At 40.8% G+C, this 21,104-nt stretch overlaps 1 long non-coding RNA gene across 1 annotated transcript; it reads right to left on the reverse strand.

Annotated features, from left to right (window-relative positions):
- Positions 1-3,105: 3,105 nt before the first annotated feature.
- On the reverse strand, positions 3,106-12,734 carry LOC131468913 (uncharacterized). The gene is made up of 5 exons (XR_009241751.1): positions 12,626-12,734; positions 10,097-10,313; positions 5,367-5,498; positions 5,050-5,101; positions 3,106-4,418 (listed from the first exon to the last, which is right to left on the reverse strand). It is a non-coding gene; the product is annotated as an uncharacterized LOC131468913 (long non-coding RNA).
- Between the last annotated feature and the right edge of the window lie 8,370 nt (positions 12,735-21,104).

The following is a 21,104-nucleotide window of genomic DNA, read 5'->3' on the forward strand; positions in this document are numbered from 1 at the left end:
GTCTGCTAATGTGACATTTCACTGTTTTTTCCGCTTTATTAAAGCCAAAGGGAACTAAAGCAGAGAAATACAGTGCATGGATTTCACTGGTGTCAGCGATAAATTGATGAAAAGCTTGAGCCAAGTGATTAAGCATTGTTACAAAAACTCCACAGTCTGTAGAGGAAATATTATCAGCGCTGTATTAAAGCAGCTGGGACGTTCTTTTCTTCTCAATTCCGCTGCTCTCCGCAGCCTGCTATCTGATTAGCTTTTCAACAGACTGCTAAGCAGCTTTAGCCTGAGAGAAACACTCAATCACAAACTGATTATTTGATGTTTAATCAACGCAGTGTGTCTGTGATGTGAGTAACAACACATTATTAATCACTGCGGAGCATGAAGTGGAATATTCTTCTTCTTCTTCTTTTAGCTTCTCACCACCACAGTGGATCATCTGCCTCCATCTTGTCCTCTCCCTTGTGTCCTCTTCTGTTAACTGTCTTCATGTCCTCGTTAACAACATCCATCTTTAACATCTTTAACATCCTTTCTCCACTATAATCACTATCCGTCCTCTGCACATGACCAAACCATCTCAACCTTTTCTTCGTTTCTTCCCTCAAATTTCATTTCTAATCCTCTTCATCCTGGTCACGCCTGAGAAATATCTCAGCATCTTCAGCTCTGCCACCTCCAGATCTGTCAGTTCCACTGTCTCCAAGCCCTACAGAACATCATAGGTGTCACTGCTGTCCCGTAGACCTTCACTTTCACACATTACATCACTTTATTAATCACATGTTAAAAAACATTAATGTGGTTTTTCTACATTGTAGTGATCGCCTGTGTTCTCTGCAAGAGGCAACTGGTCATGATGTCATCCAGAATAATCTGAACTAGACGCTTCGAGAATCACACTTTGGACAATGCCATGTTGAGGTTTTGCAACAAGATGTTCAGAGGCGTCACCTCTGTTTTCCTCTAAATCAGTCATTCTCAAAGACTGGGCTGGGACCCACAGATGGGTCACTGGAGACTTTTTTTGGGTCCCCTATCCAACCTTTTTCTCAAGATGTGTTTGTGTTTGTTTTAAATATTGTGCATATAATGAACTTTTAATTCATTTACCAAACATTTTGTGGAAATGATTCATTTACCAATTCAAAATATTATTAGGTGTTACAGATGGGCAGCCCATGGCCAAGTGGAAAGGCCCTTGAGACAAGAGGGTTGCCTGAAGGGCTTGGATACCCCTGAGCAAGGTATCCAATCCCCATCACTCACTGTTAATTGTGGTGTATCTGATCAAGCACTCGGTGCTCGACTGTTCATGACTGTGACACTCCAGGTGTTCGGTGATTGATTACTCAAGTATGCTGTTATGAAGTTGAGTGGCTTCTAAAAGAGCACATGTTACAGCCTTCGCCTTCTGCATGTTATTTACCACAGAGACTCACAATTCACACTTTAATAGTCACACATAACATCAAACTACAACACTCTGCAGTCACAGGGGCCACATCTCTGCCAAAGAACCCAAACAAGACTAGGTTTGACTGATGTGGCTGTAAATGAGTCTCCACATTATGCACAAATGTTTTTTCCGTCATGATTAATAATGTTAATCATGATTTGGTCATGGTAGTTTGCCCTCTTTAAAAAGTGGGTCAATCAACATCATATTCTGTCTGTAATCATCAATATCTAAGGGATCCAGTTTATGACAGTTACCTTTTATTAATATAAATTATAAATAAAAAAGAATAATATAAAAATCTGCACAAATGATAGAACATTATGGAAATTCAAGTAGTGACATTATACTGTGGAAGTGAATATTTTCTACAAGCATATCATGTTATCGTGTGTGTGTGTGTGTGTGTGTGTGTGTGAGTGAGTGTGCAAAGATTCTGCTGCCTCAGAGCGAACCCCAGATACACAACATTGGTAAACGTTAGAATCATAAAAGCTGCATGAGTGGGTTTTAAATAGGACATTTCTTCTTTAGAGCAGTTGGTGAATAAAGCTCATCAGTCACAATCTTGTTGCGTCTGAAGGAAACACCTGTTCCTGTTGTGTTGTTTGATTCACTGGCTGAATGTGAACAAAACCTCTTGCCACTATAGTCACATATTTATTCTATATTTCTAGATTCTATAGAGAATTGTTTCTCTTTGTTTTTCTGTCGCTCTCCCTGAACATCAGATCTATTCAATCTTATTTTGTATAGCACCAATTCAGAACATACATTATCCCAAGGCACTTTACATGAAGGTGAAGACCTTACAATAATTATGGAGAGACAATGAGCGGAGAGAGAGGAGGGTTAGTGAAGGAGGTTAGTGAAGGAGGCGGGTGAAAAGAAGAATGGGAAGGGGAGAAGAAGATAGAGGAGAGATAGAGACCAGGACCGGTTGTGGAACAGGTGTATTTCAAGAATAATATCATTAATAACAATAATCATCTGGAACATTTCATCCAGGGTGTGGGTTAGGGTTACCCTCTCGTCCCATCGCCATCTGGGATGGATTCCAGCTCCTCATGTGACTCTAAGAAGAGGACAAGCTGTAGATGAAGGATGGAAGAGGATAAGAATAATAATTATGTTAATAGTAATAGTACTCGTCCTGCGCTGGACCCTGACATTTATGCTTCATCTGTGACATCATGGTCATCATCTCTATTATACTTTCTGGTTCATAGTATACAGAATGATTTTTATTTGCATTTGAATGTGTTGACCTGTGTACTTTTTTAATTTTTAATAGATCATTTGAAAAAGTTTCAATGATCACACTTTAGATTAGGGAACACATATTCACCATTAATTAGTTGCTTATTAGCATGCAAATTAGTCATTATTAAGTACTTATTAATGCCTTATTCTGCATGGTCTTATTATACAACCAGTAAGCCATTAACTAAGAGTTTTCCCTCAATAACCTTTAGAATTATTGCTTATTAGTAGTAAATAAGGAAGTTGTTGTATATGAATTACGACCTCAATATGCTTTGGTATGGACTTTATAAGGTTTATAGTTGTGATGGTTAAAGTTATGGTTAGGGGCTAGGGATTGTGTTTTGTCTATGAATGTCCTTAGTAAGAATGTGTGTGTGTGTGTGTGTGTGTGTGTGTGTGTGTGTGTGTGTGTGTGTTTCCTTGCAGCAGTGAAGGACAATGAAGAAGAGAAGCCTTCACCTCACCTCCGGCTGCAGCTCTACAGCTCCCTCTGGTGAAAGAATGAAGTAACTTGTGAATGCTTCTCCGTGCTGACACGCTGAGCTCTGAAGAGAAAAGTCCAGTCACAAGTGCACTTCAGTAGTGGTCAAACATGTTAGATTTTGAGAAAATGTTGGTGGTAAATCATTCCTTTGAGGCATGTTGGTCACATATGAAAATAAAAAAGCTTTCATAACAAACATTTATCACTGCAGTATCAGTAGATGGCAGTAGTATCACACCATGGCTGAGCTGCTGATGAATAACCTTTTACATGAGACCATCATGTCTCTTATAAGCAGAGTACAAGTCGCCACAGTTAGGTAACATCCTGTCACTGCCTTCTACTCATTACTCGTACTATTTTTAAACGATAAGAAGGAGCGCTTTACTGTGCGTCGACAGGAACAATGTGGGGTCCTCGTCTCCAGATGCAGAGCGAGCAGATGTGGCGTATTTCAGGAGCTTCTCTCCTGTCATAAATATGGAGAGGCATCCTGGTCTCACGCTGGAAAATATCAAAGTAAACAACACTGCCGAAGCCTTAAATGTAGGAATTTGCTAATGTGATTATAAATGAAACAGTGACTGTGAAGTTATGCTGAGGGTGGTTAAATACTCTTATTGAAGCTGCTGCTGTTAGGGAAAGATATTTGTTATGGCTTTGCTGTTAAATATGTGTGAAACAGCAGGTGTATCTATTCATCTATTATATATATTAATACATACAAATTGAAAGTGTGAGAGTGGATGTTGTTTGTGTCTGTGGCCCTGTGACGGACTGGTGACCTGTCCAGGGTGTTCCCCTGCATTTTTGCCCTACGTCGGCAGCGAGGAGCGACCCTCATGTGGAGGATAAAGCGGTGGGAGTTGTAAGGATGGAGATAGAGATGGAGATATAGATCTCCATCCTCAAGAGCCTCGTGGGTTACCAGAGAGTTTCCTAAGGACGAACTCAAGGGGCTACACTAATATCTGTGTTCATGCACATGCACCTGTGTAGCTGCTGCTTTACGAACATTAAACCTGTCCCGTGTCAGCAACATGCAGAAACCAAATGATCTCTCCATCTGTTTTTTTTACTGCCCTTTACACACTTGCAGTCATTTACAAATACATCTCCACTGCAAGTCCTTGTTTTTCCTCTCTGGTCAGGACATTTTCATCAGGGGTAATGATGCCTCTCAGGTCTGGTAGTGCGGCGATGGGTGTGTTTCTATGTTGAAAGAAACATCTGAAGTAAATTAGCTGATAAGTCATTGTCTGTAATCTTTGTTTCTCAATAAAATCATAATAACTTGGTTATCATAACTATGTAAAATCAATCTAGTTGCTTTTATAAGAGGAAACTCTTATAGATATCACCGATGTAGAGCGATGTGCCACGATAATGTTCAGACAGATACATATATATAGATGTATATATATATATATATATATATATATAAATATATACATACATATGTATATGCATATATTCACATGTTTCTTTGCAGCTTCCTCCACCATATTAACACTGATCATCACATGACTTCCATTCTCTAATGGTTTAATTATATGGTTTCATATTACAAAAGTGTGAGTAGAGCTTTGATCTACACACACACAAACATGTTTGTACATTCAGACTAATTAAAAACACAATTTTGAATAATTTATAAATCCATAAAAAGGGTATATGGTAAGAAACACACTCGTGTTGCCTGTTTTATCGAACATGTTGCAGCATCTTGTGAAGTATTTATTGAGTGTTAACGGCCTAATTATGAACCATTTTTAAATCCTTTTGTGGGCGACTTTCCAAAACAAACTTAATCACTGAGAGACTGAGAGCAGGAAAACTTTACCTCGCCTGACGCGTTGGCTGTCAAAGTGTCACCGCTTATGTAGATTTATTTACTGTTGAAAATAAAATAAAATACTTTGATGAGGATAAGGCAGCAATTCAATATAACAGAGATGTCAAAGTGGTCAAATAAATGTAGGACTTTCCCCAGCTTCAGCTGATGTGATGTTAGCTCAGTGCTAAAGTGAGGCATCTTTCAACTTGAAGGTTCTGGGCTCGATTCCCAGCTCCTTGGGCAAGACACTTAAAGGGTAATGGGTGTTTTTCTACCTGGGCCCCGTGTTTATAAATGTGGGTGTGTATGTGAATAGTACTTACAAACAGTTTCCTAATTGGTCCAGTAGATCACCTCGGACGGCAGCCGCGACACGCGCTTGTGATGCAATCACCTCCGGATTTGAGAAGGCTAGACACAGTGGTTTTTGATCTGGACCCGGTCTATAATGAGGTCTAGGTATAAAACTAAAATCTCCACTTTAGCATTTTCATAAATACAATAGTAGCTGTCCAGCAAAGTTAATGTCTTACCTAAAATGTCTAAAATGTGTCAGACAATCAGGGGACAAACATTAAGTTAATTTCCCCTTAACTTTCCCCTAAAGTGCCGATTTGGAAGCTGGTGAATCAGAGGCTAACTTCAGTGTCGTGTCACTCTGTTGACAGGTGCATGCAGGTGCCCTATGGGGCTCAGCACTGCCCCCTATCAGTGCGGCATGGTACTTTCTGCCTCACCCTGTGCATTTCACTGCGCATTTATGTGAATGAACAGAAAGACTAAATAGGTCACACACATTCATTACATATATTAGACCGATTGTGGAACGTCAGCATGTGTAGTTATATGTATATATATATATATATATATATATATATATATATATATATATATATATATATATATACATACATATACATATATATATACACATATATATATATACACACATATATATATTGCATATTGTCAATGTTTATATTCTTATTTTGAGAAGATACTAATGTTTACTTTTCACATTTTTTGTGAGTGTCAGATTATTTATCACATAAGGGTGAACACTGGTTGGAGGAGCCCCCTGTGAATTTTTGCCGAGGGCTCCAAGAGACTCTAGAACCGCCTCTGATATTGGCGATATACAGAGAGGCAGCAATGGGCATGCGCCAACTGCCTCCGTCAGTCAGTGTGTGCGGCACAGAGTGGAGGCACAGCTCATCGCTGCCTCACCTCACCGCTCTCCCGTGTATTTGAACAGGAAATGCGTAAATTCAGTGATTTTGACCATAGAAATGTTGAAACATACAGAAAACTGATTTATAGAACAGTCAGGTGGATAAATTGATTTTCTTTTATCATTGTTAGTATTTTACTTGTCATGAAGGAACGTCACTGGTCACCAGTCTTGAAACCAAACCTACGTCCTTCACAGTGTTGCCAGATTCGCACAATAAAAATTCAAGTTATTTATTGGTGAAAACCAGCACTGGAGAGATGGAGAGAACTCAGAATGGTGGTTGCCACGTAAGATTACACTGCAACCATTGCCGCCTGTCGTGGCTGCAGCCCGAGGCCAACTACTGGACCAATTCTGGACCAATTCTGAAAGTTTTTGTAAGTACTATTAGTATGAAGTACTATTCACGTACACACCCACAAAACAATAAGTACTGGAATTCCCCGTTAACGCCACATTGCTCCTGACAGCTTAGTTGGCAGCATGTGAATGTGTATGACAGAGGTGTGATGGAACATGAGCTGCACAGTGATGTGCTGAGGGAATGGTTGTGAATGGGTGAATGGCAAATCTGTAGTGAAAGCAGCTTTGACTATTTAAATACAGACCATTTACCGTTCATTCATTCATTTATTCATTCACCCAAAAAATCACTGTTAACCTTTTTACTTACTGTGTTACATCATCTTATTAAAGATTTATAGAGGTAACAACCTCATTATAAACTATTTATCAGTTCTTTATAAGGGCATTCGACAGGACAATACTGTTGCCTGTTTGATCTGAAGTGCATTTATTAATGATTAATAAAGTATTAACCTTAATATGAAGCGTTCATAAATCTTTAATAAGGGTATTTTTCTGTTTAACCACTGTATTAATGATTTATTAAGTGTTAACAACATAATTATCAAACAATTTTAAATCCTTTTCACTGGTATTTCACAAGAGAAACACCACATTAGTTAATTTAATGCATTTTAACATTGCTATAGTGCTATTGTGCTATTTTCTAGTTAAAGTAGTTGACCAAGAGATTAAAAATGAGAATTAGTGGAAAGAAGGGGTGAGGATTAGATACATTTATACTTCTTCCTGCTCCTTTTCCTTTTCAGACATGTCATCTTAAGTGTTCAGTATTTGCTTTATGAGAGGAGAGAAAAGATTTATAACCAATCATGTTGAACCAATCAAGGGTCATTTCTTTTAATCCCAGTTTATTACAGTGCATTAGCACACAAGCCAGCCACTGTCCGTTTGTGTTAATAATAAACAATATGGGTCTACTTTCCACGAGTCACACTCATAATTGGAGATAAGTTAGAATCGCTGCAATAATTCAGTCACTATAATTCAGCGTTAGAAGGTGTGGCCTAATTGAATTTTGCCTCTAACCTCATAAATTGTATCCAGTCCACTGTCAGCATAGAAATCCTCATCTCCAGTGATTGATGGAGGGAAGATTTACGTGCATGCTGTGGATTTTCAGAGGCGTGAAAAAGCTGAGAAGTTTGGGAAGGAGGCGGGGTTTGTATCCAACTGGGGGGAAAAAACACGACAGCTGCTGCTTCGCACCGGCTGCATGCACCACGGCATTGATGGTGTGAGCAGCAGCGGAGGCTGAGGCTCGCTGCGGGCGTCAAAGGGCGGTGGCAGAGACTTGCTATGTGAGAGGTTATTAGAAACATTTACGTGGCTGTGCAGTGAAGCGTGGAGGAGGCGAAGCAGCAGCTCTGAGGTCAGGTTAGAACCTTCCCGCGCCGTAATGTCACGCTGAACCGACTGCCTCCATACTGACAAAGATCACAGCTGAATCAACATGTTGTTTCTGCTCTAAATTATATACAAGGCAGCAGCAGCAGGATCACTGTCACTCCACGCACCACGCGCAGCACTCCTCTGTGTGGTTTGAGCTATTGTGGAAACTCTTTGCCCTCTGTCATTACTTGCAGTTCAGACAACAAACAAGAAAATAAAACATGAAGGTCGCTCAGTATGTGGTTTACGCTACACCATTTCTATCTCTTTGCGGGTTTTGTGTGCTGTGCCAGCTTCATGTTAGCACAAGATGTTTGTGCAGAGGCTTTGGTCTCAGCGTCGTGCGTGCTCCCTGCTGGCCCGGTGACCAGATGGGTCAGCGTCTCCATAGCTCAAGCCCCTTCTGTTCTCTGTTCGTGTCCACTCATGGGACTGAAACCCCAGAGACGAGAATTACAGAAGTTGGATCAAGACATTTGCGCACATGTGCATTCAGCACACGCACAAACCTCACACAGATGCATTTATAACGTGCGCGGCAGGGAGCGTTTGTACACACAGTTCTGACGTGGATGACATTTCAACGACCTGAAGAAGGTAGATATGTCGGCGGGCATCGTGTTTACAGATTAACAGCAGAATTAACAAAAGACAACATGGTTTTATGTGAATGCGGCAGCAGCGGACGCAAAGCTTTTATCATTTCAGACAAGCTGTTTGGGAGGGTTACATTATACTGAAGTGAGATTTTTTTTCAGGCCATGTCATGTGGAAATTTAGTCAAGTCATCTTCAGCTGTTATTGCAGTCCATTAACTCCATTGTGACGATACATAATTGATGCAGCCTTTGGGTAGAGTTTAATCAAATGGAGAGTGCGCCGCACTCCACCGCCGACTGAAAAATGAGACGGAGAATATTCAGCGCTGTAGTTTTCGAGGTGAGACTATAATTCACGCTTTGAATTGATTCATAATCATTTGACTGTATACTTCCTGTGCAATGCCCACAGTAAAACAATTCTATCTTCATGTGCTGTCAGCCGTGGTCGTAAGTTTTGTGTTGTATAATCTGCCTCTCCTCAGCGTGAAGCTGGGCCTCTGCAACGTTCTGTTTACAACACAACTCGGGAAGTCGGAAACTGGGAGTGACGTCATCCACGAGTTCCCTGCGCTCCAACTGAAAAGAACATGGACGCAAACATAGCTCAGGCTCCACTTCCCAAACTGTCGGGGAAAATCCTCTGAGGTCCACACCCAAACCTCAATAGACAAGACTGCGATCAATAATTCCCATACAGTATATATTATTGTTTTCATGTGAACACGAGGATAGAAAAATGCAGTGCACATAAATAATCAGTCCACTTCATGTTTTTTCTGAACCTGCATCTCTTTCAACACATGCATGTGGCTATAACAGCTGCATGTGTTGGTTTTTTTTGAAAGGTTTGGCTTCACAACAAAGTGCTCGCGCTCAATGTGCATAATTATCCATCAAGATAAATCACATTTCATGAATTAAAATGAACAAATTAACATTGAGTGCAAATAGTGAAATGTTAGGCCTGACTGGATACTACAATATTGCTACTGTATATATTTAGTAGCCTCGTTACGTGTAGACTCGACACAAAAAGTGAATTTAAATTCAAAGACTGTTTTCATGGGTTTCTCTCCAGTGAAGTACACATTTTGGCACAAAAAAAATGCCATCGTTCTTATATTCTCAAATAGAAATAATAGAGAACAGGACCCAGACCCAAAGTGCAGGTTGAATATCATAACCACCAAGGCCAATAAAATTAGACATCAGCTGAAATGGCAATTATTATATCTTATATGAACTATAGTAACATAAATGATACCAACAAAAATACAGCGTGTTCCATCTTTGTCCCAGTCAGGTGTTCAAATGGAAGCAGCTTCGCGGCTGCAACCATATTACGGGCACTGTCAGTGCCACGTGTGCTTCATTTTTCCTTGATTTTTCATTTCTTTGCAACATCCAGAAAATGGTTAGCACATGACTCGGCATAGTGTCGCTCCGATGTTTTACTCACAGTTAGTGCAAACGACTGGGTTAGTCCAGTCTTCTTCAATGGAATGCTCTGTGACGCCCAAGTCGTTGTCGTCGTTCCCAGAAGTCCAGTGGTCTCCTGTGAAAGTGTGTATCCTTAGACACGACGGTTCCTCTCGAGGGCAGATTATAAGAGGGATCTCCCGACGCTACGCCGATGACTTCTTTCAGTCCTTCATCCTGTACTGGGTTAGTCGCCACTGGAAGTAAACAAACATGTGCACATTAAATGATCCACCTTCTATCTGTCTTTTCATTCCTACATAAAAGCCTGTCACATTTTTCCACTGCGTCTCCAATGCTTGTTTTTCTTCTCTGGTCAGGTCATTTTTGATAGGGGGGTAGTGACGTTCGGAATGTAGAGCATTTCTGCTCACAGCTGATGCTCACTGTGTCCGACTTACTCTCCGAGCAACCGGGCTGTCGAAAGGCTAAATTAGGTGAAGTGAAAAAATAAACAAAGTTTGCCGGTTGCAAATGAACTAATTATCAAACCAACTGTGAATAAACATTGTTATTAGTGCAGCCAGCATTTCAATTTAACACATTTCCTTAATCTCTGATGACATGATATGGTCATTTTATGGCTTAATACACCTAATGTCTCGCATAATGTATCTTTAATGTGAAGCTAGGACTGCCTCAGGCCCCAGTGGCCACAAGTCTCTACCCAAGTGTTCCCATTATGAAAAAAGAAACCCCTGCATATGCTGTCTCTGTGTTTGAACCCATGTGATGCTGCAGATGTATATTAATTAGGCCGGTGTCTGTGACTGTTTTTCAGTGTATGCATGTCGCTCCAGTTGGGCCAGAAAATGGAGCTCTCCAGTGTGTATGTTTCTCCAAATTGTGTATGAAATGGAGCGGCAGCAATGGCAAAGAGAGGGAGTCAGGAGTTTTGTTTTTGTTTTCAGGCATTCTTTTAAAACCATGGTTCTCAAACTGTGGTATGTGTATCACCAGTCGTAGGTGAGTTTCCTCTGGTGGTACTTGGAGGAAAATCAGAAATACTGTTCTACTGGATATACCAGGGTATGTGACTGGAGTGGAGCTGAGGAATTTTGACTGCAGTGCATAGAAAATGAAACAAATAATAATAATAATAATAATATAATAGTATTATGTTAATCCATCTTAATCTTATTTCACTATACAAGTGTGTGAAGTAAATGTGAGGATGAGAGAGCAAATGATCTTATTGTGAATAAATCTGACATTTTACACCACTGTATGTTAGCGTTGGTGATAACGGTGTTACTTTGATATTTTCTCAGGTGCTACTTGGTATAAAAAGTTTGAAAACTACTGAGTTTGCCACAAGTTAGTCATTTCTTTCTTTTTCTTTTTGTTGACAGGGAAAGTTAAGGCTCATTAGAGGGATTTTTCTGTGTTGATTGTTTGCGCTGCTTCAAAGTTAATAATGCCGCTTTTTCTTTGTTGTGGCTCAAAATGTTTTAATTGGTCTTCTTGGGGCTGCGCGGTGGAGCAGTAGTTATCACTGACACCTCAAAGCAAGGAGATTCATGCTGGTTCGATCAGGGGCTTTGTTTGGTGTAAACTTTCTCCAGACAAAACATGTGAGAATGTTAAACACATCCGGTCAGGTCGCAGCGGCTCCGATCAACCCTCCATCTGACCTGGAAATGTTATTGTGCAATTTTAATTGTATAATGACAATAAAGATGAGTTCCTTTTCTTTCCTTGGATGAAGAGATGTGATACATAGAATTGGTATCGGTCCAATACTGGTCAAAATCAATGGATCGTATCAGACAGAAAATCACTGGGTCACTATGCAAATCAGTCTGTTACACAGTTAGAATTATGAGAATAATGTCTTTGAAATGGCTCAGCACAAATGTGACCAGCCATAGAAAAACCAGGAACAAGTCTCACTCGGAACTGCCCTGATCAACTATCGTAGTAGTTTGAACAGCATTTATCAATAACAGGTCTAGGGACCCCAAGGGTTCTATGAAGAGGTCCCAGAGAAAAATACAAAGAAATATGAATGTAAATTTCATAAAAATGAACAATAATTAAGGTAATATACTTTTAGAGTTAGAAGATAGATACACATATTTAATATCAAATAAAATACATTTAAGTGGCTCTGTGTTAGTGTGGATGGTTCAGTCTGTTACTGACTGAGCTGAATGATGATGTGCTCAGAGAGTTGCTAAATCATTAGCATCACAGTCAACACTTCATACACAAAACTGTGTCATTCACACATTATTCAAGCACATCAGGTTGGTTTGTTATTCATAATAATAGCAGATGCTCACATGCTCCCATTACAGTTTATAATTCAGTTTTAGTTTTCAGTTGTTGTTTTTTTTAAAACAACAATACTGAGCTAGCTAATAACAATGTAGCCTCATACTGTTCTGAAATGCACAGTGGATTATCAAAATAGCGTCCAGCATTAAAAAAACATTTGTTAATCCCTGTATGTGACTTTGAATGAACACTAACATAAGGTAGATTAACAACGTTAATGAAAACTCACCCCATAAGAAGGAGAAAGTCCGTTAGCTTAAATGCTAACGCGTTAGCATAAAGTCTGCTAGCCTAGCAGAAGTGAGATGGGCGTCGGCATGACCAGACGGTAACAGCCATCTTCATTCAGTGGTGAAAACTGAAGCAGCAGTAACAGTGAGGAGCCTCCAAGCAGCAGCAGCAGCTGTATATTAAGTAGCCATGTGTTTCCTCTGAGGAGCAGCTGAATGGCCGAAAACACAACAAAAACACTGCAATGTGCCATTCACAGAGATCAAACAACCCTAATTCAAATATAAAGTTTATGGTTTTAAGAGCCACAATATTGTGACTGCATGTAGTGGCTTCTTCAAAACTTCAACTTGCATAATTTTGGAAAAAAAATTACTCATTTGTGCTCGGAGATACTTACTATACTTGAGTTTGTGATATATGTGCGATTAGATACTTGAGTTTGTGATATCTGTATGATTAGATACTTGAGTTTGTGATATCTGTATCCTTAGATACTTGAGTTTGTGACATCTGTATGATTAGATACTTGAGTTAGTGATATCTGTATCCTTAGATACTTGAGTTTGTGATATATGTATGATTAGATAATTGAGTTTGTGATATCTGTATCCTTAGATAATTGAGTTTGTGATATCTGTATCCTTAGATACTTGAGTTTGTGATATCTGTATCCTTAGATACTTGAGTTTGTGATATCTGTATCCTTAGATACTTGAGTTTGTGACATCTGTATCCTTAGATACTTGAGTTTATGATATCTGTATCCTTAGATACTTGAGTTTGTGTTATCTGTATCCTTAGATAATTGAGTTTGTGATATCTGTATCCTTAGATACTTGAGTTTGTGATATCTGTATCCTTAGATACTTGAGTTTGTGTTATCTGTATCCTTAGATAATTGAGTTTGTGATATCTGTATCCTTAGATATTTGAGTTTGTGATATCTGTACGATTAGATATTTGAGTTTGTGATACCTGTATCCTTAGATACTTGAGTTTGTGATATCTGTACGATTAGATACTTGAGTTTGTGATATCTGTATGACTAGATACTTGAGTTTGTGTTATCGGTATCAGACATAAAAAAGAAGTAATGTGCTATAAAATAAAAAGCATCTTTTAAAACATGTACAAGGTGCTTTACAATATAAATATACATTTAGCTAAAACATGGTAGTGTAAACTGTTACATAATGAAATCATAAATAAACACAAAGATTTTAAATATTCCATATAATAAAAGTCAGTTTTATGCAGAGACTAAGAGATCATAGTAGGTTTTCCTTTGAGTTCCACAGCTGAGAGTGCCGTCATCTTCACTGGCAAGCCTGGATTTTAGAAATTGACTGTTGGAGTGAATGGATTTTCTTTTTCTCATGTTGTTTTTTTTTTCCTGTGATAAGCCAGTGTGACCTGTCCAGGCTGTTCCTTCCACTCACCCAGTGACAGCTGTGGCTTCACCTGCAAACCCCAAAGGATTAGCTGCACAAAATGGTGGACGTGTGGACAACCTCATGTTATAAACGGTCTGTATTTATATAGCAATTTTCCAAAGCTACTTTACACTACAGGTTTGCCATTCACTCACACATGTGCAGCACATCTCATGTCACTCACTTGCCCATGGACACATCAGCATGTAGACGAGCAGAGCCGGGAATCAAACCCACAACCTTCAAGTTGAAAAGCAACTCGCTCTACAACTGAGCTACCGTCACACGTTTGATCTATTTATGAGTGTGAATTGGTATCAGTCAGTGACATTATAACAACAGACATTAATCAAGTCCCAGGCAAGCAAAGAAAAAGAGTGGAACGTGATTTATTTTCTGTAGCTTGTAGCTTCTTGCTGTCACTTCATCTTGGTTTGATGTGGATTTCTATCACACCTCTTCTACTATTCGTTTCCTCTTTTTTTTTGCATTTGTTGCTCTGTGGGATTTACTTTTCTTTGAAATAACAGTGAACTGTGTGGGTGGTGGAAATGCATTGTTTATGTCACGCTCCTCGAAAGGGCTTAGCTCGTGAGTTAAATTTCACAACCAGCCACCACTTATCTCTGTCAACTCCCGTTAAAGCTTCACATGATCTGCCTCGCTTTAAACGCTGCTGGCTTTTGTTTACGCCGTGAACCTGAGCTGAAAATTCGTATTCTTCCGTATTCCATACAAGCTTCTGAGCTTCTGACTTGCGTCTTCATGCAGCTAATGCACAGCAAATATAACATATTCCCGAGATGTATATGCCGGCATTCGGTGCTCTTTTTCTCCATGAATGCGTTTTTCTGACGAGGGGAAATTGGGGGGAAAGCAGGGAGATTAGTGCACCTACTCAGCTGCGACTTGTGGAGCTCATTCCTCTCTCTCACCCTCTCTGCCTGCTTAATAACACAACAGTCAATTAAATCCATGAAGTCAGATATATATCATTTTTCAAATAATTACTAAGTGGGAGAAATATGGAATAAGAATTTGGACGTGGGAGCGACAAGAGGGGAAGAGACGGCGTGAGGGGTGCAACAGTAATTAGAGTAGAGGCAACACATACTAAATGCCCCAGCTGAAGATGAGTGAAGATAAAGGAGGTGACTGAGCTAATTGTGTACTGTCAGAATCCATATCTCTAATGACTGTCAAGTGAGCAAATTTCAAACGTTTTCTCTCCACCCACTCGACTCCCCCCAGGAGGAGAAGAAGGGGTGAGAGAGAGAAAGAGAGAGGGAAAGAGGAATAAATACCAGGAGACACTAATGTGATGAGAATGATGCCTGGTCTCTTCCGCTGATTAAAAATGCAATAAAGCTTTGACACACACACACACACATGTGTGCAGCCTCAACAGGGCAAAGAGTAGCTCTGGTTAGCCACAGATAAGAAGTGATGACCAGTGACCCTAACACCACCCACCCCTCACCCTCAACTGATTTATTCACACAGAAAAGCAGGCATCTGTTTCTGTTTCTTGGGTGACCGAGAGAAACACACACACACACACACAGAAACATGCAGCTATGCTTCTGAGGACACTGCATTGACTTCCATTCATTTGGCATAACCACCACATAGCTAACCCCTGACCAGTAACATAACCAGTCTCTTAGAGACGTGGTTCGGCCTCATTATGACCAGGTTTTGGTCTCCATGAGGACTACTGGTTTTGATAGTCAGTGGTAGCAAATACAGGAAGACAAACACACACACAGTCTGGTTTCCATGACTTCAGAGGACATTCCATTGACTTACATTAATATCCTGCTAACCTTAACCTCACCCTAACCATGCATCATGTCTTCACCTTCAAATGTATTAATAGCGTGACTGTGTCAACAGATTTCGGTCCCCACAACATGAGGAATACCTTCGACACACCCAGTGATTCAGCAGCAGAGCACAGGATTTCCCTTTAAAGCTCGGTTCTGTATTGTTTCTGAAAACATATTTTATCTTAAATAAAGTCGCCTGCATGGGGGAAAAAAAGAAAAAGTGGAAAAACAAACCCCCCACTGTGTTTGAGTCTCTCTCTCTCTGTAATAAACAGGAACAATCATCTCCTTCAAGCCACAAGGCAGACACTCGTATTACACTCGTGTTAGTCAACCAGTCACAGGAAAATGGCAGAGAAAGTGCAGCCGGGATTTCCAGTGACAACACCAGCAGAACATGTTTACAATGAATCTGAACCAGGGATTAGACCTCCATTTCAATGGTTATATCATTCTATTTTTTATTGTATTTTATTCAACAATAAAAAACTTTGTTTATGTAAAGTACTTTGGGGCAACAGGAGTTGTTTTTAAATGTGCTGTATAAATACATTTGACCTTGACCTTAAACACAGACACAGCTTTTGATGATCCTTCTATTTATGATTGATCTATGTTTGACACCAAACTCAATACTTCAGTTGCATATAGAGAATATAGAGCAGTCAATGGTAACACACTCGTGGTAACAAAACGCACGTTTAAAACTACTACACAGTGAATGTCGAAGTAAAACTCTAAAGTTGCAAACGTCATGACTGCATTAATAAGAAAAAAGGAAAACACACTCAAAATTGTGGAAGACAAACAAGAAAGTGAAGAAAGCAAATATAAATAAGATGATTTAGTCCTTCCCTTTCTCCACTATTTAATAACTAATGATCACAAGCTGACTTACTATTTGCATCTCGGTTACAAATGGCTTCTTATATACAAATGTGCAAACCCCCACAAAAAGAAAGAAATACAACTATTTTACATATACATGTATATGTAAATATATGTATATGTGTATAAATATATGTATATAAAATAAATGTGCAGAGTAAATAAATAATCTTATTCCTCCCTGTACCTGGTGAAAACTCTGTACTCAGACTGTTCCATAGCTTCACTCCATGCATCCAGATGCAGAAGGTTTTTAACGGACACAACAAAGTTTTATATTTCTGTATTAAAAAACAAATATTTGTTAATACTACCAGGTTACGAACAATATCTGTGCTACTTGGGAATTTCTTCAGCAACAGTGAACCTTTACCTCCTCGCTCAGAGGAAGTGGTCGGCGTGGCTGATGAAGGTGGGTGTCATCCGTTGGCAGCTCAGATTGAGGAGGCTGACGTGCTGTGGTCATGGTGCATTTTGCAATTATGACCCCTGTCACCTAGCAACAGAGCTGCAGCTGCATGTGTTACAGATTTCCTAACAGCGCGGCAAGGTAACACAGTTGTTGTTTTGTGTAACATAAGCTACTTAGTTGAGTTGAAGCCTGGAGACTTCCCTCAGCCTGACCACAAACATCTCCTTTTATAACATTCATGTCCAGGATGCAGTGGCCACCACCGGCCGGATCCTTCAGTGCAGTGAGATGGAAGGACACATGTGTAGGAGCCTTCGAAATGGCACAGAAAGGTCACGGCGCGAGGAAGCACTCAGCCTTCAAATACGAGGTATTTCTCAAAGTCAAGGAAGGATCCGCGAACTGCTGAATTTCAAGGATGTTACATCATCATCAGACTCTTCCAAGGATGCCTCGAATGCTACGAAGGGCTGAGATTTCACAGTGCAGTACCCACAATCCTTTGTGCACCTTCTCAATGACATAATGACGCACAATTGCCTCAAACAGCAACACACGCTGAAGGAGCTGGCATCTGGACTGAGACACAGCTGCTGTTGTGTTTTGGGGGCGGGACTTTAAACGAGGGCCAATGGGAGGGTTGGTTTCTTTTTGTTGCCTGTTATTGTTAGCATTTTTTTTCTCCCCAAACATACTGAACCTAGCTTTAAGGGATAATTATCACCTATGAGGAGACGTGTGTGGTATTATTCATGTGTAATCAGTGGCTATACTGTAGCACTAATTACCAAACCTCAGTGTCACAATGTAACCGGCCTAATTTACTGAAAACACAGGAGGAAGCGGAGGATGATGGTAAACAAAAGGCATCATGTAGAGGGTTTTTCTTTAGTACAAGATGAAACAGAGGGAAGACTAAGAAGACTGAAGAGTGTCTGTATCTACACCACATTATATCAAGCCTCAGTCCGTCACTGACAGGAAGCAGATAAGGTTTCACTCTGGCTGGAGTTGGATAATTGGACATTTATGGAGAGATAGGGGAGCCCAGGGCCCAGGAGCCATGAAACAGAGCTAATCTAGACTCAGCATCAGTAAATTGTCTGTGAAAGAGCGCATCAGGAGTTCTGACAAGATAAAGACGGTTTTCCCTCAAAGGCGGAGCTGGACCGGAGCAACAAGAACACACTCACGCAGAAGAGGCGCGCGCCTTTGATGCTGACACTTACTCGTGTCACACGGGGCATGCGGCGACATGTACGGCACGGCGTCACCTTGTCATCCAAACTGGGTCACACAGAGTTGTGACTCTCCTGTGGTGAGGACAACTCTGTGAGGAAAGAGCAGTGGAAAGAGTCAGAAGGTTTGAGGAGCGAGCGTACATGTTTCAAAGCCCTGTTGTTCAACTTCAAATGCTCCGACAGACCCCGGGTTTGAAACATTTAGGTCCAGGTGGAGTGCGTCTCGCTCTCAGTCCACCATGATTAGTCTCATCCCTTTGATGCCTCCCTCACCTGATTCCCCCAGGAAAACGCTGCCTCCAGAACAGGTGTACACGGAGCAGGTGGGCCTCTTCACACTGGAGCCTCCAGAGTGTAAAGCTGGGGTAAACCATACCTCATACTATTTAAGGTAAGCACGAGTCCGACTCTGCATTTCAAAGAGCTCTTGGAAGTTTCTGCCTCATATAGCTATATCAAAAATCCAGAGCGCTATACGCTTGAGTTATTTAGTATTTCTTTTCTTTTTTATTTGCTGAGCTGCAAATCCTAACTCTGCCCCTACTGATTACTCACACACAGACACTGACACAGGCAATTAATTTGGTAGGGGAGAGGCTAGTCTTAATTGGGTGTAAGTGGGATTTTTCTTGGCCGTGTGCAACAGAAAATGACAGACTGTGTGTGTGAGAAGTAAAGACCATCTGGTCCCGAAGGAGCTGAGAGAGATGCCAGACAAATGGAAAGAGAAACAACAGAAAACCTGAGTGGGAAAGGATCTCTTTCTCTCTCTCACTCTCTCTCCCTCTCTCTCTCTCTCTCACTCCGGCAACATAAAGACGAATCAGCATCTCTCGGTCATATATCACTGTAGCAGGCCATGTACCAGCCTAGAGGGAGACGCTTACTGGGTGTAGAAACACAAATCCCCTTATGAGTGGCCTATTCATGGTTTTATATCATAATCAATATTGAAAATACAAACATTATGCTCGCTGGCAGGCACAGGAATAAAGAACGGTCAGCTCGTAAAGGCTTGGTCATCAGCACGACAAATTGATCTGACATGTTATATTATTCATGTTGGGGATTGGTGGCGAGCATTGGAAGGAGCCACAGTGAGAGAGGGAGAGAGAGAGGGAGGGAGGGAGAGAGACTATGGGTGTGTGAGGCACAGAGAGCAGTGGGTGAGTAAAGCTACCAGTCAGCTATAGTAGACATCCTCGCTCCTCTCGCAGGAGTCCCAACTCGGCGTGACAGCGCTGCTCAGTGAGCTCGCTAATGTGCCGTGTCATGGGGTGACACGGGGAACGAGCACACGGCATTATCATCACTTCACAGAGAACCTACAGAACAACACAGTCTAAAACCAACCCGGTCCAGGATCAGGGTTTATGTTGCCATCGTACCTTTCTCCAAACGTGGGATTGTGTTTTAACAGATTGTGGCGCTTTGGATAGAACATTAGGAAATGATGATGATGATGATGAAGATGGTTATGAACGCTGTAGGGTTAAAGCTGTAGTATCTAACTTTTGGTGATGGTATTTTTTCCTCTGTTTGGTATTTGTGAACAGACACAATGTCATGTTATGTGTTTGCTGCATCCTTCATCTGAAAACAGGCTCTGTCAAGCAATACTATCAGACCATAGACTAATATATGTCATTTTGAATAGCCACCAGGAGACAACCCTGCTAGCTGCAACAATGACTTGAATAGATGTCTAGAGGAAATTAAGCTTCCACTTCTCACTTGTAAACACTTTCCTCAGGAGTTCATGGCCTCAAGCGCTAGTTTTAAAATGATGTTTCCGTTTAGAGCAAATATGAGTGGACATCAGTGTGATTGTCAGGCAAACTGTGAATCTTGAGGCTCCAAAACAGGAGATTTTATGGGAGACTATTACAGGGGAACAGGTCACAAAATCCACGGTTTGGTTCATGTCACAGTTTTTGGGGTCACATTTTCCACCATTTACAGATTTGTTTTTTTCATATCGGGTCTTCTTAAGACCTTGTCATGCAATCATGCACAAACTGAAAGAATAAGAAGAGGAGACAAGAGGGGAGACATCGCTGCATTTAAACATGCTTTTCATTTATCCGGCAAAAAGGTTAACAACTGTTTGCCTTGCAGGTAAAACTGTAAACTGTCTATTCTGTCAAATCTTAAAATAATACGTTTACTTGTCACTAAAAAAAAAACACAGAGTAACCCGACTGTCTCCTCCTTGTGTTGTCATTGTGTTACACTGGGGTGATGTCTCCGTAGATGAGCAAACAAATTTCAAGTGTTGCCGCTAGCATAATGTTTGCATGCGCCGTCATCACAGGTAACATGAAGTCTGACATGCTCCCACACAGCAGAACCAAACGATGCTGCTGGTGCATCCTCTAACTCCGGCCCTCCTCCTGTGTCCGCCCACAGCACTCAACACTCCCCGCCTCCGCCTCGGCTCGCCAAATGAAAAAAATGAAAGAACAAAAATAACCTTCACTGAGTTACTGGCCCAAGCACAAGGCCCATTTATACTCAATTATCGTCCATTTCCCTTCCGTCTGTCTATCCCGTGCTTCAAACGTTATCTCCGTCACTCCCCTGCACGTCTCCGTGCGTTTTTTCCGTCAGTTTGCAAACAGTGCACACGCGTGCCCTGAACCGTGACATGCAAACTGAACGGCACAGACTT

Source organism: Solea solea, chromosome 11 (assembly GCF_958295425.1).
Source record: "Solea solea chromosome 11, fSolSol10.1, whole genome shotgun sequence".
Taxonomy (NCBI): domain Eukaryota; kingdom Metazoa; phylum Chordata; class Actinopteri; order Pleuronectiformes; family Soleidae; genus Solea; species Solea solea.